Raw genomic sequence first — 15514 nt, forward strand, 5'->3', positions numbered from 1 at the left:
CTAAACTAGTATTTACAGACATACTAGCTAACTCCAGTTAACTGGCAATCTTTTAACTTGAGTTAAATTGAGCAAAAACTCTAGTCTAGACACAACATGTCCTTGTCTACACTGAATGCTAAATTAATCGTGTTAATTAACATGTTCTAACAAAATGTAATTTCCCACTGTATACATACTCAGTGAGTGGCAGACAGAATAACAGGCACAAAATTCGCCGGTGAAGAGATCCAAAGAGAGGGTTAAGGAATGTATGCTGACAGATGTGAAATCAATTTCTGCATAAACTGTATGGTGCCTTAGAAGAGCTTTCCTTTTTGAGAGGCAGACTTTTAATGAAGGACAAATCAGTATTAGTAAAGAATGGAAAATGCATTGTTTGAAAAAAATATTCCATTTGCTAAATTACATTGGCACGAACAGTTGAATTATGTTTGTGATACCTTAAAAGATATGAAGAAATCATTATAAAATATATGGTAAAACTATATAGTGCTTTCAATTAGTATTAAATTAGTGTGAACTAGCTAAACGTCCACATGAGGGCATCATTAGAGCTTCTAATCATTCACACTTATACTCACTTTCTTGACAGGTAGCCAGAAGTTATGAAAACTAAAATATCAAAAGCAATTTAGCAATGTTGCTGTAGCCATGTTGGTCCCAAAATATCAGAAACACAAGGTGGGTAAGATAATATCTTTTTCTGCATCAACTTCTGCTAGTGAAAGAGACATGCTTTCAAACTACAGTCAGACTTTGCTCCCACCTCCTATCTCTTACCTACTTTGCCATATAGAGTTCCCTTGCACTCCCTGAGATCTAACTCGCTGTCCACTATGCACTCAGAACTAAATTTCAAATACCTATTTCTCACCCCAGCTCTGTCCCAAGTGTAGCCACTCTGAAGCAAGGCAAAGTTATTGTTGCTTGGTTGTGCAACTATAAATCAGTATACACCTGCTCTGCTATTTGTGTAAAATGTATCACACCACATTCAAAATCAGTACCAGTTGTACCAGTCACTACTGCTACAGCAGGTTTCCTGCTAAAGAGTTTGTAGAACTGTAGGCTACCAGGCCTGAGAAAAAATGAGACTGTCCCTAATATGTCAAGAACAATAAATAGAATACTGGCTAAAGAATTGGGGCACCAGTTATAGACCTAATAATGGATGTGTCTCAGGTCCTGTATTTAGCTGAAAATGGAAGCTCTTCATTCAGAGTCTGGTTTTATGCCTCTCATAGGGTATATCTACACTACCTGCCGGATAGTGATCAATCTATCAGAAATCGATTTATCGCATGTAGTGTAGACACAATAAATCGATCCCCGATCACTCTCCCGTCGACAGCTGAACTCCAGCTCGGCGAGAGGTGGAAGCAAAGTCAATGGGGGAGCGGCGGCCGTCGATCCCGCGCCGCGAGGATGCGAAGTAAGTGATTCTAAGTCTAAGATGCGTCTATTTCAGCTACGCTATTCTCGTAGCGGAAGTTGCGTATCTTAGATCGATCCTCCCACCCCCCGTGTAGATCAGGTCACAAATTAGATGCATTATGTGGTTCGTGGACAGGACCTCAACCTGGCTCAGAACAGATGTTGGGATTGATCAGCAGTACATAAAGCTTTCATTTAGGTATGGGTCACTTGCTATGTCAGATTTTATTAATGCACATCATAGGTTAAAATGTATTCACAGTTACACATGCAAAGTTCTTTTTGAAGCTATATGGGGACCCACTTCTACTTGTAGGTAGAATCTGGCCCTATGTTGTTAATAAGCTACCTTATCTTGCTCCTGAATCTGACTGCTCTCAGTTACAAAGATGTACATCAATTAATTTAATCAATGGGAGATGCCCCTTATTTACACCAATTTGGTGTAAAGATCAGAATCAGTTACCTAAAATATAGATAACTCATTTGTGTTGAAATTAGAAATGAAAATGAATGCAAACTTAAAACTATTCATGAAATCTTATTAAAAGCTGGTGATTTGGACTGTGATACTTGTATAAGCAACCCAGAGATTATATCAATAAGAAGTTAAAAGGCCACATGAAAGAGAATCTAGAGTTATGTTTTTCCAGTTACTGTAAAATGTATATGTTTCTTACTTTAGGGTCTCTTCAGACGATCACAGAGGATCGCTGGTATTAGTCAGCTTTCTACCTCTAAATTGTTAACCCAATTTCTTGATACATTGCTCAAGAGAAAAGAAGATCAATAAATCTGCCTCTGCCAACTACAAAGCACCAGCAGATGAGTGTGGGTTTTTTTCTTTTCTAAGAAAAGGCTCCTAGATTGTCATCTGTGTGTGGGAATGCTGAGTGAAGAAGTTGGGAAAGTAGGAGAAGATAGCTATACTAGATTGAAGCAGTATGTATCTACCAACATTCAGATAACCACAGAGGGTATGTCTACATTGCAATAAAACACCTGCAGCTGGCCTGTGTCAGCTGACTTGGGCTCATGGGGCTCAGGCTGTGGGGCGATAAAATTGAAGTGGAGACTTTAATACTCAGGCTGGGATCTCAGAGCCCAGGCTCCAGCCCAAATACCTTTGCTGCAATTTTATAGGCCTGCAGCCTGAGCCCCATGAGCCTGAGTCAGCTGACATGGGCCAGTAGCAGGTGTTTTATTGCAGTGTAGGTATATACAGAGCTACTTACCTTTCAGTTTACAGTGTGGGGAGGGATGGTCATGATATATATACACTACCAATTATGTTTCTTTAAAATAGCATCCTAGGGATACTGTACTAAAAGAAGACTATTCAGACAGCTAATGTGACAAGTGAAAACAAAATGAAACTCAAATATATTTAAGGGTATGGCACCTTTCACAAATATCTATTTTATTTGTATTGCAGTAGTGTTTAGAAGCTATCAATCAACGATCAGAGTCCCATTGTGACAAGCACTGTTCAAACATACAATGAAGGGACAGTTGCTACTCCAAAGAGCTTATGGTTTAAGTATAAGACAAGAGACAGCAGATGGATACAACAAACAGATGGCAGAGCACTAGGTAACAGTGAGACCATTATGATTAGTGTAATAAGCAGCAGTCACAGTATGCCAGTTGCCTAAACATTGTCAAGTGTTTTTTTAGGCATCCTGTCATAGGTGTGTCTTAAAAAGAGATGCAAAGAAAGCTCATTCACCTCCTCTATAGTGACCTTGTGGATTTTGATATTGTAGAAGCAGTGGCATGGGAAAAACTGTAAAGGTGCTTATTGGTAAATTTGACAAATGTGCTATCAAGGATGGCACTGCAGATATGATTTGCAGGTTGACAATATGTATGTGAGAGGCCATGAAGGGCCATACAAGAGAAAACAAGTTAGTTTGTGCTTGTTCAAGGCAATCAATGTACTGCAGCAAAAACAACCACCAATGTCACAGTTCAGTAGCCTAGCTAAGTAAGTAACTGGATGAAAAATTGTTTTGTTTTAAAATATGGACAGGAATTAGCAGCTCAAATACCAGGAGGGCGAAAGTTCCATCCAAAATGAACAAAAGCCTGACACTGAGATAATGGATGACAGAGATGCAAGTGCTAAGGACCACACAGAGTGAACATAGAGGGCAGAAAGCAGAGATGAACCAGATCAGGGAACTATGTGCAAAGGGCCTGGAATGTTAGAGATGGAATGTTACCCTGAATTCATAACTTAACCAGTGCAGATGACTAAATAAGAGAGTAACATGGAGGGGAGAAAAGAGGCAATGAAAAAAAAAAAATCAAATGAACCACATGATTCTGTATCTGCTGCAAATGAGAAATCAGTGAGACAAAGACCACTGAGAATTGAGTTACAGGTGAATCAAAGCAGGCACCATGGTTTTAACTGTGAGAACTGTTGGACTGCATGACTGAATGAACTCTGTAGGATCTGGGCTATGGGAATTAGACATATATAACACAGTCAGGACTGCTTACTGACTTGGGAGCTGGTCAAATCCTGGTGGTTCATTTTGAGGATTGGATTCTACAGAACTAAAGCCTACTGGAAATATCCCTCCTTCTTTTCTACCTCTTCACTCCTTCCAGTCACAGGCACCCTTTACTTCACACTTTTGTCTTTGATTGGTACTGAGGGGTCCACCACCTTCTGCATGCTGCCTAACAGTACCCCTCCCTGGTGTGCTTGGTGCATGCTTTCCACTTTTTCATATGGATCACTAGGTAGGGCCACTCTCCTGAAACATCACGGTCTTCAAAGAGGCCAAGAAGCTGCCCTTAGCAACCACATAAAGCCTGCTACAGAGCTCATAGAAGTCAATGGAAAAGCTCCATATTGACTCCATAGATGCTGGATTAGGGTCATAGGCAACAAGTAAGAGAAATAAGCTGTACGGGCAGGAGATCTCCATAAGTCTCTGGCATCTAGGTAGGGTAGCACCTGGCAAAAGAGGCTGGGCTGTGTGGCTAGCATCAGCCTAGGTATACCTGACTCTTGTGGTCCTGGGCTGATGACTGAGGGCTTGGCTGTAAACCAGATGTATTCTAATTGAGAGGCTGGGTTCTGCTTCCTATACAAGAGCCTTTTAAACAGCCATGAATTTCAGAAATATTTAACAAATGGAATCTACAGCTGAGTTGATCTGTGACTAAAAGCGCAGGTCAGAATCAATGATACTCCCAAGAGTTGTGCTTTGGGGCTGGGGTTAATACTAGAAGATTAACCTCAAAATAGAAAGACCCAACTATGGAAAACAGTAGTGGGGCCCAGAAAAAAAAAAGATTTCTTCCCTAGTCCTAGTTATTAAAAAATAGATTCCTGAGCTGCCACTAGGGACAGTTCATTTCTTTGTTGATCCTTTTTCTCTTTTCATCCTGACTTTCCACTTTTTTAGAGGACTTGTTGCCAATTCTAGGTGGGAAGCATAGATACTCCTAATAGTGTGGAGCTACTTAAAACTGTGCTTGGAAACATTCACAGGGAAAATCTGGCTACATTATACATGTAATTGTCTTGGTATGGTGGGATGGGAGTGGGGTGGGTAGGGTGCTGCTAGAATGCATCAGCACTTGCATGCCACCCTGCTAACCCGGCTCCGAGGAAACACTGCAGGTACCTAGCAACAGGCCGGCACCAATGCCGCACCTGCTGGCCTCTCAGCAAGAGTGCTCCACTGCATGTTGCTATGACAGCAAAAGCACAAGAACCAGTACATCACAGCTGGGCAGCCTCACCACAGAAGCATAGATTTAGAACTCTCAATATCTGTTGTACATCTATTTTTGCAGATTTATAAATCCATAAATATGGCAAAACCCAAGCTAACAGCACAAGTGTTTCTGAGTGTGCTCCTAAAACACTGGAACTTAGACAGGTCTTCACAGAAACAAGACAATTTACTGGATGATTTAGCCTGCCAGGGAGCCACTGGGACAAATTCACAAATGACTAACATAGTCTGGAAGGAATTACACCCTCTTCCACCATGACCACCTCCAATCTACACAAGGATTTTTTCACAAAAAAAATTCCCACTCTTACTAGAACCATTTCAGCTCTACTAGAGTCAGTAACAGTGGGAACACTAGTGTAGGTAAGCCTGGACTATGATATCCCCTAAACTCCCTTGCAGTAACACTAGAGAATGCAAATCCACCCAGAAGCCCACAGCCCTAACAACCCTCTGAACTAGCCAGCAGAGCTGGCCAGAAGCAGAGATTTGAGCATGCTGTCTCATCCTAGCTCCCTGGCTCATAATGCATTCCCAAAGCTCCACTTCAGGTGGTGTAGCTCTCTACTACTGCCCAACACTACTCCACTATTGCTGTCACTGCTCCTTAGTACACACCACGTCTGTGCTTGACTAAAGTCATCTGGTCCTAATTGTCTCACATAATATAGAATGTTTTGTGCTGTAAAACACATTGCTATAAAACATGCAAGCAGTGCAATTCAACCAAGTTGACCTGGCTGTTGGAACCTTAATTGTTGCATTTTCTGATACCTGGGAATTAGCTGTGCAACTGAGCATTGCATCAACATTGATTGTTGTGTTTAATGACATATATTTTGGCTTGGTGAGATGTTCTGATGAACTTGCTTTAATTGTGCTTGCCCTGGCCTTATGCTAATATGTACTTCATTGCTTAATCCATGCCTGCTCCAATGTTCTCCACTGCAGGCTACAGCTATCCTTCTCCACTGCTTTAGTACTTATAACCTCCCCGCCTTTGAATAATTGATTCCTCAGTCTTCCTGTAAGCCCCAAAGCAACCCCCTTTTCTTTATTGAATCAATTATTTCATAAACTTATTACTTAAAAAAAGAATGTGGGCAATAAAAAGAACCTGGAGAGAGGGCAGGCAGAACAGAGTAGGTGTAGGATGGAAGAGAATTATAGTTTAATTTGTGCGTGAAAGGTGAGCTGGGGCAGGGAGGTACTTTTCAGCATGGCTTGGTTCATCTAAATTGTTATACCTGCCCCCTCCCTTAGCCAGCACACATGGTATGGGGAAACTGCAGATTTTAAGGACCTTTATTTCTCTGACACAGTAACTAGGTTACATCATATCTATGCCAATTTTGAGGACTAATGTTAGCTGGGATTAATGACAAGCATTTCTTTACTCAGTTGAAACTGCTGGTCAGCAAGGGATGTTGCTTCAAGTAGAGAACTCCTGACTCACATGTCCTATGGGTAAAATAATAAAGACCCCAATATACCAGTACATAGTTTTAAACAGTGCTACAGTAAAGTGGTGATCCTGGATATCAGTAATATAAATATATTTAAATGGGGTAGATTCAACCCTGGGTCTATGCTGCCAGGAATACTATTTATCTGTAGAACACAGAACACTTTACCAAGGGGGCCATCCCCATTCTGTAAATAGAGTAACTGCCCCCTTCCCCCGCCCCCCCCCCCAGGGTAAAATTTTAGAAACTGTCTAAATCCCATTTTCAAAGTGACTTAGGCTCCTAGGTCTCTTAGCACTTTTGGAAAATATTATCCTTAGGTTCTGAACCAGCAAACATTTATGCACATGCTTAACTTTAAGCATGTGAATAGTCACATTGACAATTAGATCTCCCCTCACTCCTTCCTTTTTCCTATCTAATAATATTGCTATAGCTCCTTCTCATTGACATGCAATAACCTCCCCAGCTCCCTACTTACCCAGAAGCCACTAATAGGCTTTGGCTGTTCCCCGTCCTCCCTGCTAACCTTTTCCCTCCTCATTCCTCCACTCTCCACATCCACCAACTTCTTAAAGAATCTCTTTTTAGGCCCAATATTTGTGGCAGCCTCTCTGCTGGTGAATCCAGATCTTGCAGAGTGTGGATTATATAGCCACACTCCGTACTGTCTATTAGGATTTGTAAATGGAAAAGGGAAGGAAAACCATTTACAAAAAAAAAAGAAAAAAGAAAAAGAACAGCCATACTGTCAGTAGTCCTAATCTGTTTATATGGTGACTCTTTTCTATTTTAGGATATAATCTTTGGCATTTTTCACTCTTTATTTCAGCATTCCAATCTGTTTGTCTCTATAAACTGCAAACAGAAACAGAAAATGTTTTTGACACCCACTGCTAAAAACCATAATTCATGAGTAAGGTTGTGAGTCTTTCACGGAGGTCATGGAAGTCCTGGATTCTGTGACTTTCTGGGACCTCCGTGACTTCTGCAGCTACACCGGCCACTGCTGGGGTGGCCCCGGGACCAGCTGCACCGGCTGCTTGGGCAGCCCTAGGCAGCTGGCCCTGGGGCCACCCAAGCAGCAGCCAGTGCAGCTGGCCGTGGGGCCTGCTGGAGCATCAGCTGTCCTGCACTAGAGGGCCCCAGAGCCCGTGGGCGCAGCAGGCAGCCAGGGACAGTGAGCCCCTGCCATCAGAGCCCTGGGGCCCCAGGAGCAGCTAAGATTTAGTCGAGTATTTTTAGTAAAAGTCATGGACAGGTCACGGGCCATGAATTGTTGTTTATTGCCTGTGACCTGTCCATGACTTTTACTAAAAATACTCATGACTAAATCTTAACCTTACTCATGATAGATTCTTTTAAAGTGTAATTGGATTAATATGGCAATAATATTTTTTTCTTAGTTAAAAATTATCTCAGAGAAAGGTTAGAAAAATTGCTACTGAAGATTTATCTGCCTGTTGCTGAGGGAGCCTTTCTGATTACAAAATGCCTTTAATCTCTCTCTTTTAAAACAGGTTTCTATGCAGTTCAGAATCCACTTTAAATCCCAAGAACTCTCTTCTTACTAAATTTTGTAGGGAGAGGAAGAACGTATCATAAATCCCATTGCAAAAGAAAGATATCAATCTGTCTATCTAATAGCATAGTGGCATACTGTGCAATGGCAAGAATTCCTTCTAAACTCTCTGCTGGCTGAATATTAACCAGATTTAGCATCAATACTGTTATGCTGCTTAGTAGTGAGGATGCTCGTATGTGTATCATGTAAAACCATATTATAAATCCAAAGGGATGACAAGTGACTCAGTAACAGTTAACAACTTTCCATCAGCATCTCAAGGGTTGACATATTAAATAGATCACAGAATATAGGTCAAGTTTAAATTCTGCCTGTTTAGATGCATAATAAATGAAATAAATAAATACAATAAACAAATTACATAAGCCATTTTTTATTTTCCTCTCTGCAAACCGTTTTGCTGAAACTGTCCAGCTGCCATAAAGTCTGTCTTCTGCTATGAGGAAAGCAATGGTTCACAGTCTGGAATTTAATATTCAACTGAAAGTCTCAGCAAATAGTCTTCTCCAAATAGAGCTGAAATGAAGCTCGTGCTCTGGACCACATGTTGGCTGGGTCACTTTAAATTTTAAAAGGAACCTTTTTCTACAAATTTAAGGTTTTGCCTCACTCAGAATGAGTGTTTCTTCAAACTGATCTCCTTGAGAATGTCTATCTTTAGCACCATACTTAAAGGTGAACTGCATAGCCAAACAAAAGAGGTTTGTGTCCTTTATCATGTATAAAGGTGGCAAAAAAAAAATTAAGCTTTTACATTAGAAATTTAATTGCAGCTTTTCCAGCCCTGTCTGAAGGGGGAAAGGGGTTGTTCAGATACCCCAATGTTACTCTGTGAGGAGGTCATTTGTGAGATACCAGTGGAATTAAACAACTCAGATTCAGCATCTTCTCCCTCCTCAAATAAGAAATCTGAAGTTCAGATTTCAGCCTCAAACTCTGATCTAATTGTTCAGCTCCTCCAAAGACTGACAGAGCTCTTCAGCACAGGATTTGATCCTGGCAGATGCTGAGCACTCTGGCCTATTCTAGCAATGCACTTAACAGTCATGCTGACCTTTAAGCACAGTTGACCTCAGTGGCACTACTCATGTGCTTCAAGTGAAACACTTACTTTGTAAATCCAAGTGTTTTGCTGGATTGACCCAGAATACACCTTGCAAAACTGAGCCCATAAACAGGGAAATCAAGGCCTGATATTGCTAATGTAAATAATAGGCACAGAGAGACAAAGAAACAAACGAGGCCAACTTTATGCATAAAAAAGGAAGTGTGTGTAATTCCTTATTCTTTGTTGTTCACTTTTAATGTAGGAATTCTATTTTCTTCATCACTCTCTATATAAAGAATTCCAACAAGGTACAACGTATTCAGAGATCAGGTCTGTTTTTGTAAAAAATCATAAATTAAACTGGTGCTACACAAAATGCAGAAAAATGCACAAATGCACTGGGGGCTGGAGGGAGGAACCTGAGAAAACTAATCTAATATCAGTCTCAGTACTGAAGGTGTTGCTTTTAGCAACAGTATCTAAAAATATTTCAAACTGTGTGATTTTTAAACTGTCTATTACAAGATAAACTTTTTTTTTAATGTAAAACTATAAGATCTCAAATCAGTTATAGATGGTGCATGCTGACAAATGCCTATATCCTGCAAATTGCAGGATTGGGGCCTTATATATTACCAATATATTTACATTAGAAAATAAAATAGTTAAAAATTATTCCATTCCCCCTTCTCTTGCTTTCCCAAATTGTGAATTTATGCTCCCATATTATAAATATCTTAAGCAAGAGGAGGACTGGACCCTGAGCTTTTCATGGTGCTATCAACAGTTGCAAAGAAATGTGAGAAATTTATCACAGAATTTGACAAATATGTGAAGGACTAAAGGCCCGGTACTGCAAACTGGTGAATGTTTCTATAGGGCAAATAGTTCTCCTCTGGATCAGAACTGTACCCTCAATTAATTTCTACTCCTTTTTATTCACATGGGCCATCCCACTGAAGTTAGTGAATAAGGATCATTACTTGTTAAGTTCTGACAAGTGCTCCATACTGTAAAAGACTCACATAAAGATAGTTCCTGTTTCAAGAAGCTCATGTAAGTGTTGCAGGTTCAGGATCTTGGCTGTTTTTAAAAAGCCTTTGTAGTCCACTTTTATCATGTAGGTGATTTTCATCCACAGGATGAATTCATCCATGATGCTAGATCCTGCATTTCTTGAGCACTGAAACTCCAGCAGGCAAGGAATGCTGGATAAGGCCATATTTCTCAAACCTCCTTTCTTTTCCTCCTCCTGTTTCTGGGTTGTCTGGTTTTAATGCTTGTTTGTGTTTCCATGCTGCCTTGTTTATTTCTCACTTTCATCTCAATTGATTTTTCTTAAGCTCTTTAAGGCCAGCATCTTTGACAACTCGGAGGGGGGCGGAGGGGGGGGGAGATATCTAATGAAAAATAAACCTGCTAGATTGTTCTGTGTCTGAAAGAACACTCTACACAAACTCCAGATCAAGTTTCAAGCGAGACAGAGAATATGCAGATGCCTTCAGAAAACAATGAAAGGCATGAAGGAAAGTCGTTTCTGCCCCTAGAAGGAGTGATCCCATAGTCTGAGAACATATGCAATTGCTTATTCTATTGCATGTAAACACTACCTGTCAGTCCTATAACTGCAATATCATGGAAGCACAGTATAAAGGCCGTACTATATAACAATAGAACAGTGTTTGCAGACCTGGCTACAAAACACTTGTCCCCTCACCCAGTAACAACAGAATAGTGTGAACGGTACCTTAACTATGTTCCCAAACTGTATGCATAGGAATATTGGAATTTCCTTGCTGGACTGAAACAGTGATCCTAGCTATGGCAATATTGCATGAAATCCTGACCCTATGGAAGTCAATGGCAAAACTTCCATTGACTTGAATGGAACAGGATTTCACTCACTGAGTTAGAGGTGTATTTGTGGAACTTAATTGGTTTTAAACATCACCACACTATACGCACCCAAAATCCATAGCACTGAAGCAGACAATAACATTTATGAAAGAAAAACCTTAGTGTGCAAGAGTAAATTGTTTATAATTTAATGCGGTAGGATTTTCTAAATCATTATGTAACTATTCTCCAGAGGGTTATCCAATGGGATGTGCAGCTCTAGAGTTCAGCCATATTTTAAGATATCCATAATCAACATCAACAACAAAATTCTTATCCCAAATACACTTGAAGTGAAACTATGAAAGGAAAAAATATGAAAAATCTGTCTTTAAAATTTGTTTAAATTAAATTCACAACCTAAAATGTCAATCATAATCTTACGATTATTGCATGGCATCACTACAGGACAGAGTTAAGGATATGTGGGTGTTGTCACAGGGTAGCTAGCACCTTAAATGAAATCGGGCCCAGCTCTCCTGTTCCAGCCTGGGTGCTTCCTAGATTGGTGTAATGAGGAGGGTGGAGCTACCCCCAGAGTTATAAATGAGAAAAAGGAAGGGAGGACGCAGAATCCAGAGAGAGAAGCAGAGAGAATGCAGGATAGGAGCAGAGGTGGATTGAGAGCTGAGGAGGGGTTTCGCAGCAGGGGAGGTAATGCTTCTGACAGAGAGAACAGTGAGAGTTCCCTAGTAAGCACTGGAGCCGGATCAGGCTGCTGACAGCAAAATGCAATTGCGGGTGCGGGGGATCACCTACAAACTTCCCCAGGCCATGGCAGGAGAGGACCAAAGGCTAAGGGCAGCAGATGTAGCTGGCTGCTGGCTATCTGAGCCAGAGGGCTGAATGCTAGGGAACAATGAAGGGGTGATGTCTCCAGGTGAAAATTAGAACCATACTTGAGAACAAAAACAAGGAAGCACCCCAGCTAGATGGGCTGGTGTGAAGAATGGTGAGAATTGCCAGAGCTGTACCTGAGAGGTAAGGTGTGCTGAGAGGCAATGGAGCTGTACCACAGAGCCTCAGCATGGTGAGAGGTGCTGGAGCTGTACTTGGTGTGTTGATGAACTGCTGGAACTTGAAAGATTGCATGTACTTCTTTGGACTGTGCTGAGGAATTCTGTATTATAGTTGTGGGACTTTTGTTATGGTTTACATGCACCGGGCTGTTTTTTTTTGTGTGTAATATATTAAACATGCAAAGGTTATTTATACTTGGAAATCTTGTGTGGAGTTACTGGGGACTTTGAAAAAGAGAAACTGAAGCACGGGGCCATATGCAAAGGACACAACCAACCTGCCACAAGTGCCTTAACTGTGCATTTCTTACCTTAAAATGTTTGTATTTCTTGTAAGTGTAACCAAAACTCTATATTTCCTGGATTTATAATGCTTTATTTTGGGATAATTACAACATCTGTGCAACGTATTTGGCTCTAAGTTACACTGAAACTTAACTTCATTTTAATGTAGATTTTTGTCAGGTATTATACACAAGAGATGACAAATGAGAACCTATACAACAAGCTGACAGCACCTCACTTTCTGTATAATTGTCAATATCAAGAAGGAGTGAAATGTTTTGCATTTAAGTGCTTTTCTTTAACCCAAATATTGCATAGAATGACTCATGTTATAAGTCACACTATTTAAAGGGGGGGGGTGAACCCTCTAAAGATGAAAGCCACTTAAATGATTAAAAGGAAGCATTAACTGTTTAATGAAAATTGAATTGGAATTTCACAGATCCTATAAGTTTCATAGAATGTAAACCATTTCACATCTCAAATGCATACATCATGAATTGTCTCACAGATGCAGCCCAGCATACCTCCTTGAGGTTTTTCAAATTCTTGCAAACATCCTTATAAACTTGCCAACAGCTGGGAAGATGCTGCTCAAAAACACAGCAGATGTATTAGAAGAACAGAGCATTTTTATGTCATCATGGGACTGAAAAGAATTTTCCTTTACTGTAATTTTAAGCACAGTGCTCCCTCACCATAAAGCTACGTCTTGTTTGCCAAGATTTCTGAATATTTCTGCCTGCTGGTTCTGACAGAAAATGTTTTAAACCATTAGCTACAGTTCAATAGTTTTAAATAAGGAAGCTCTATTAAAGAGAAGACTCACAAAGAGTGACCACTTTATAAATACAATTTTTTTGCTATTTTTTCATATCAGCTATGAGCTCATTATCCTAGATAGAGGCCCCAATTAGGAAAGCATCCCTATTCAGGGTAATATTTAAGCACATGCTTGGCAGGCAGCCCTGTTGCACCTTCCTGCAGCCTAGCTGCGAGATCTCACATCCAGTGGGACTAAAGAAATGGGCTCAAGGAGAGAGGCCCAGGTAGGCCCCAGTTTCCTCCAGCTTCTCTTGAAGCTGCCACACTCCCCGCAACACTCATCCACCCAGCTATCCTCAGAAGCCCCCAAACTCCTTTTACCATATCCTAGCCACAGCTGCCAGGTTTAGTGCAGCTCCATGCCCTACTCCTGCCACAGACTGCAGAAGGTTGTGTTGTCCTTAAGTTTTAGGGTGGCAATTGATTTACATATTTGCCAATTATAGAAATATAAGGGAGCTGCACAAAACTTGGCAACTACTGTATGTCAAGTTAAAGTTAAAGCATATATTTTAGTGTTTTCCAGAATCAGGGCCATAATTAGTAAAGTCCTGATCCCACAGCAATTGAAGCCAGAAGCAAAACTACCATTGACTTCATTGGAGCTGGATCCAGATCCAACACAGAACTTAAGATCATGTTTAACTTTACACGTCAGTAATCCCATTGCACCTTGCAGGACTGAGGGTTTGTCTACATGAGCAGTCGGTGTGTGGCAAACCAGGGTATAAATCTACCCTGCCATGCCCTAAGGTGTCCACATGGACCTTCTTGATACACACTTACTGTTACTTATTGCACTTTGATCTACTCCAGTTTGAAAGCGAGGTAGGTCAAGTGCACTAGCAACTGTTAATGTGTATTTGCAAGGTCCATGTGGATGGTTAGTATATGGCAGGCTAGTGTGGGGTAGATTTACACCCCAGCTTGCCACAAACTAAATGTTCATGCAGACAAGCCCTGAGTCTCTAACCCAACATAAGGCTCTGCTAGTGTGAACCCAGATGCAGGATCAGGGCACAAATGAGTACCAACCTTTCAAAACAAAACAAAACAAAAACAAAAAAAACCAAGAAATTCTCTTTTGAAATCAGTGACAGTCAATTTAAAAAAAACCAAAACCACAGTTTTACTTAAACATTTTTATCTATTATTACAATTATTTAAGATTCCTATAATTGAGCAATATTAGACAAGATAGACATTTTACCTCTTTCTTCATTTCGTTGACTTTGGGTACTTGACAATACTTTTTGTATGACCAGTTTCACTATTCCCTGTGTGATCAGGTAGGCATAGTTGTTTGTATGCGTTTTTTATTCTCCTCTGTTGCTGTATGAATTTTTTTGGGGGTGGGAGGGGCAGGGAGATTGTAAGAGTGCAAAAGTAGGCAGGGGGACATGGAGGCAAAGGATCTGAAACTTACCACATTGGACTAGACTTCTCATAAATGTTGTTCTCTTAAATACTAAATCTTAAACTAAATTTGTTTATATTAGAAGCATTTTGGAACTACTTGTACTGGTTCTAACATCCGGTCATAAAATTTGCAATGGACACAAACTTTTCCTGGAAGAGGAATACATTTTAAGATAATTGCATGAATCAACACTAATCTATTGTGCTGCCAACCAAAAGACAAAGGTCAAACTCAAGTTTCCAAAACAGAAGAGGCTAGGTCAAGGGTAGAGACACCCCCACAGCTTGCTATTTACTTACTAGATAGATTAGAGGGAGTCAAAATAACTTGTTTTAAAAAGATATCTTTAAAATTAAAAAAAACAATTTCTGAGAGAAATTCCAGCAATAAAGAATTATTCTTTATAATTACTTTGATTTTATTCACAGCTGCCTAGAGACAGAGTTTCTGCCCATATGCTGTGTGAAACATAAGTGCTTGCACATTTAATGCCAAATCCCTCAGTCCTCATCATAGAACCAAATTCTTCTAGATCTTCATCTGACTTCCATTAAAGTCAATAGCAAACCTCACATTGACTTCAAATGGGAAGAGTTGGGGCTTTGGTTTATAGCTTAACAACTTGTGTGTCTCTGTTTACCTCGTTTCTTGACTGAGACATGGTCTAATCCTTGTTTATAGCAATACATGCATATTCTAATGGGTGTGTGTATAAGTATTCAAAATTGAACAGTGAGGCTGACTGTATGTACAAAATGGTCATCGTCCTCTG

The 15514-nt window shown here is 40.3% G+C and overlaps 1 protein-coding gene across 8 annotated transcripts in view; it reads right to left on the reverse strand.

Annotated features, from left to right (window-relative positions):
* TMEM200A (transmembrane protein 200A) overlaps positions 1–15514 on the reverse strand; it is a 71246-nt gene that overhangs the window by 14795 nt on the left and 40937 nt on the right. The window contains exon 1 of one of the 8 annotated variants that reach the window (XM_039531979.1): positions 14533–14616. The exons of 5 other annotated variants lie outside the window; for them this stretch is intronic. The gene's annotated coding sequence lies outside the window, so the exon portion shown is untranslated. Of the gene's footprint in view, positions 1–14532; positions 14617–15514 lie in introns of those variants that run through there. 2 more of the 8 variants (XM_039531974.1, XM_039531976.1) reach the window with 2 other exon arrangements.

The sequence above is a fragment of the Mauremys reevesii genome, linkage group 3, assembly GCF_016161935.1.
Source record: "Mauremys reevesii isolate NIE-2019 linkage group 3, ASM1616193v1, whole genome shotgun sequence".
NCBI classification, from domain to species: domain Eukaryota; kingdom Metazoa; phylum Chordata; order Testudines; family Geoemydidae; genus Mauremys; species Mauremys reevesii.